At 36.3% G+C, this 5,250-nt stretch overlaps 1 pseudogene; it reads right to left on the bottom strand.

The window, feature by feature from the left end:
* Positions 1 to 568: 568 nt before the first annotated feature.
* LOC113314580 lies at positions 569 to 668 on the bottom strand (annotated as a pseudogene).
* Between the last annotated feature and the right edge of the window lie 4,582 nt (positions 669 to 5,250).

Here is a 5,250-nt window from a genome sequence, read left to right as displayed (position 1 = left end):
CATTTGCATGTGCACAAATGTTTTGCTGAATTCTTGTGTATGCTTGAATGTAAGAGAGACGCTCTGGGACGGTTTATGCGTGAAAAACCTAGAAGTGATGTTTTAGGAAACAAGAGTCTTGATTACCTTAATCTAGAGAGTCCTATTTTCGGACGTTCTTCTCACGGTGAGGAAAGTATCCATATTGCTCTGATAGAGCCAGAAATGGCAATTTTGAAAGCTTTGTTGAATCCGACTAGGACTACTCGCGCCTCGTGTATTAGGTTAGCTGAAACAGAAGCAAATTATGAACTTAAACCTGGGACCTTACAGATGCTCCCAATCATTTTAGGGAAAGAAAATGAAAACCCCTATTTCCATGTTAGGGACTTTGAGGAAATTTGTAGTACCCTAAAAATTAGAAACCTTGATGATGATGCTTTGAAACTTAGGTTATTCCCTTTTTCCTTGAAGGATAAAGCAAAATCGTGGCTATATAGTTTGGCTTACGGGTCAATCGGAACATATGAACAACTTACATCTGCCTTTTTGAACAAGTTTTTCCCTAGACACAAAACATCGTCTATTAGGACACAAATATGCACGTTTTCTCAACAGGGGGGAGAATCTTTGTATAGGTATTTGGAAAGGTTCAATGATCTATTAGCCCAATGTCCTCATCATGGTTTAGAAAAGGTTAGGTTAGTTCAGATCCTTTATGAGGGTTTAAATTATTTCACTACAACCACAGTAGAATCTATGTGTACAGGTGGGTTTGAAAACCAAATTGTTGATGATGCGATGACATTTCTGAATGAAATCGCCGAAAAGACCCAACAATAGGAAAATAGTAAGGAACCCCAGAAAAAAATTCTTCTAGGAAGATGAAACGTTAATAGGGTAGAAGGCGGCTATGAATCAGATGCCAAAATTGCTGCAATAGCTAAAAGGTTAGAATCTTTAGAATTGGGTCACACTAGTAGTCGAGTGGAGCCTTTTTGGGAAGGTCATACTATGGAAGAGAAAGCCAAAACTCTTTACAATAACACTAGATTCGATAAATCTCAGAAGTTCGACCCATATTCAGAAAGTTAAAACCCTGGTTGGAGAAACCATCCGAACCTTTCATGGTCTAAGAGCCAGAGTCAAGGTCAGTTTAGTAATGCTAATGCTCCCCCCCAGGTTTTGGCTATAATAAGAATCCTTCAGGAACAACTCAGTTTCAGAACCAGTCAGACAAGAAAATCTTAAGTCTAGAGGAATCTCTCACCCCGTTAACTCGGCAAACTGCAAAATTTCAGCTATCTGTAGAACAAAGTTTACAAGCTAGTAACAGGATAGGACAAGAAAATCGTCAAGCTATTTCCGAGTTAAAAACCCAGGTTGAACTGATAAATGAGTCGTTGAGAGAAAAAGGTAGGTTCCCTAGTCAAACACAACCCAATCCTAGAGGAGTTCATGAAGTAAGTGCAAAACCATCACAACAATTGAACTCAATTAGAACCCTTAGGAGCGGTGGAGTAGTATGTAGTTGCAGGAAATCCTACACTACACCCCTCGTATGATTTCATTATTGCTCAACTCATTTTTAGATTTACACTCTTAATTTTATTGATCAATCTTTAAATGTTCTTACAAGAAAAGATAAAGGAATCAAGAATGACCTCTGTTCTGGACTTTCTCTCTCCTATTTACTTGTTTCTTACTTAAAAAGATCTCTCCCTTTCTTTACAACTTAAACGACTATTTATAGGGAAATACATAGTGGATGACAGCTAATCTGTCCTTTATTTTCGGATATGGCTTGCGACATTCTCGCAACCTTACAAATGTTAATCTCGCAAACTCTCTAATTTTCGCAGGATCATCACATCTTTCTCATGATTTTAGCTGATGTCGTTTATTATATCATTTCTGAAATTGTTCTGCGACGCTGTTGTGTTCTGTTGTTGATAATTTCGCTAAGATATTATTGTTGCGAGATTCTGATCCTACATCTTGCCTCTTCTCATATCTTTTCTGCGAAGTAGAGAATGATGTGAGAAATGCTGCAATTGTTCCTCTCTTCATATTCTGCATTTATCACATGTATTCTTTCTTCCATCCGTTTCTTGACACGTCTTTTGTAACCGCTGCTTTTTAACTGCTTATATCTTCCCGTATTAATCGTGTTTATCTTCTCGAGGAAAAATTCCCTCTATATATATTCTTTCTCACTCTCTTTTTCTTTCTTTTTATTTTCTCTGAAACTTCATCGTTCTTCTGCAAATTCCGTTATTGCAACTTTTCTTCTTTCTTCTTCAATCTTTTTAAGTTCTTATTCATCTTCATACTATTTCTTCTGCAGATCTTCATCATTCGTAATTTTCTTCAAAATAATCATTCTGCTAGTGTTTTCCATGGATTCATCAAGGTTAGTTTTATTTTTTCTTCTTTATGGGTTTTGCTGAAATTGATCTTGTTTACTGCCTCATTTGATGTTGTTTATGTGATTCCCATACTGTTGTTATTTCAGCAAAAGCGCCTCCAACACTAAATTTACAGTTCAGAACCCTAGCATTCCCAAACCGCAGCATAAGATTGTTGCACATAAAAGAAAGTCTGCGAATGAGAAGGTAGTAAGAAACATTATCCTTTTCTAATAACAATATTGTTGCCTCTGTTTCTTATCTGGATTGTAATTCGCAGGGTGATAAGGATGTCAATAAACCTCTCAAGAAATCTCTCCACCTTAAAACTGTTCAAACTTCTGTTCCATTCCACTTACTTATCTCTTCTAAATCTCCTGCGAAATCTTCGCAAGATAAACCATATCTCCAATTCGTGAAAAAGCTTCCCCAGACTTCATTTCTTCAGCTGACCTTTCAATGATTGAAACCCCCCTTGTTGATCCTTCTGTGAATGAAACTTCTTCTCTTCCTATTGAGAATGTTTCTCAACCTTCTATCACTGCCAGTTCTCTACCTGAGTCTCTTCCTCTTTCGAAAGAAACCGTGGAAGGAATAGATATTGCTTTCAGAGTTTTGTCTAAAGTCCTGGATGATGGCAAGAAGTCCTCCATTGATCCTGTCAAGTCTAATGTTTGCGAAATTCTGAGTAAGCATTTAGGTTCTGACGGAGCTGCTTCGCAGACAGCTTTGGAAAAAGAGTGTAATGCTCCTCGTCTCGAAAATCAAAAGCTTCAGAATATTTTATTGGATCGTGACAATCTTCGCAAGAAGAATGATGAGCTAAGAGGTATGATTTTCTTATCTGTGTCTTTAATTTGCCTTTTTAATGGTTTTATCCTTCCCATATTTGATTATCCTTGAAATCCCTCTTTCGCATGTTAAGCCTTAAACCAGAAACGAATAATGGAGAGATATCAATTTGAATCTGCTGTTGAAGAAGCCCGTGTTGATAAAGAAATTTTGATGGATCAATATAACCAATTAGATAACCTCTATTCATATTCTCTTGATCATATAAATAATCTTACCAATAAAAATACCCAATTAGTTCAGAGACAAGATTTATTAAGTTATGAAGTATCTCGCCTTTCTTATTCTTTAACCAAAGCTAATTTAGGGATGGAAACTTTATCAGATGAGAATAAAACCTTATCTCAAGAGAAGCGAATTTGTTTAAACAAGATGGCGATATCTTCGCAACAACTTAGCATTCTTCAGAAAGTATGTGATGACCAAGAGCAATCTCTTCGCTCTTTGAGAAATGAACTTAAAGAAGTAACAGAGTCATTTATCGTTGAAATAGATACACTCATTCAAGGTAGAATAGCTTTAAGTGTAAAGGCGAATCAACTTAAAGAAAAATATTCCAAATTAGAAGAATCTTATTCTTCTCTTGCGAAGAAAAATGCCTTTCTTATTTCTAAAGAGAAAAATCTTCAGTCTCGACTTAAAGGTTTAGTTGGAGATAAATTTGATGACGCAATGGACCGTTGGGAGAATAGTTGTCTGTCCTTGATTCAACACCTTATTTCGCAAAAGGAAGGTAGTCATAATAGTTTGATTTCCTTAACTATCTTTTTTTTGTTATATCTTTCTGAGTTCTTTATCTTATTGAAATTTTGTATTTTACCTTTCGCAGAGTCTGAGAAGAATCTTCATTCCTTCATTTCTGTTTTGGAGGCTAAATATGCCAAAATTAGCAAAGAAAATGCATTTCTCGTCTCTGCCCTTACTGGTTCTCGCGACCGAGCAGAAAGAAGACTTGATTATCTTGCTTATTTTAAGGATATTCAAGATAGGAATCATCAGAGAGCACTTCTTCGTCAAGTTCATCTCCGGGCTGAAGTCCTTGTAAATGATATTTTATTGTCCAAATCTCTTCCTCCTACATCAATTGAACCTTTGGAAGTAGATGATGATGAAGTTTCTCGTCTTGCTGATAGTGATTATGATTATGAAAGTGGTGCAGAGGACGATCTCTTGGAAGGTGAAGAAGAAATTCCTTCTAAGGAAGCATCTGTTGGTGTTAATCAAAATGAGAAAGAAATCTCTCCTGAAGAAGTAATTGCTGGCGATAATCATGGTGCTAGTCAAGGCGAAGATCAGAACCGAAATGAAGGAGAGGCTTGCGATAATGAGAACATTGGCGAAGAACGTCTGCTATCTCATGTTACTGGAATTAATATTGAAGATTGAGCTTCTTATCTAGTTTTATCTTCTTGAATTGTCTTATTTTTATCACTTTTGCGAATAACATTTTTCAACCAACTTTGGAATCAACTTTTCCTTTTAGTATTTTGCTGATGAGAAAGATTTGCTGATGAGAAAGATAATGCTTCTTGTTTATTGATTCCCATACTTGCCTCTCATTATTTTTCTTGCAAAAAATAATCTGTTACGAATACTTATAAATATTTTGTTTTATCATGTGGTCTTATTTTGCATTCCTAATTAAAGGTATTATTATGCCACCTCTTGTCATTGCGACAAAATCGCAAGACGTCCTTGCACTTTCATGCAAAAACCCATTGATCTTGCCTAAACTTTTTCTTTTGTATTATGGCCTCTTCAGGAATGTTGCGACAATATGACAGGCCTAAATATTCTTACGAAAATAAAGCCCCATGACATTGCCGTCTTGCGACGAAATCGCAGGACGTCTTCGCACTTTCATGCGAAAACCCATTGATCTCGTCTTATCTTTTCTTTTGTATTATTGCCTCTTCAGGATTGTTGCACAAATATGACAAGCCTTAATACCCTTGCAAATAAAAAGCCTCATGACATTTGCGTCTTAAGACACTTATCATCTCCCTAATGG

Source organism: Papaver somniferum, chromosome 9 (genome assembly GCF_003573695.1).
Source record: "Papaver somniferum cultivar HN1 chromosome 9, ASM357369v1, whole genome shotgun sequence".
Lineage (NCBI taxonomy): Eukaryota > Viridiplantae > Streptophyta > Magnoliopsida > Ranunculales > Papaveraceae > Papaver > Papaver somniferum.
The sequence above is the reverse complement of the archived record's forward strand: the minus strand, read 5'-3'. Positions and strand labels throughout refer to the sequence as shown.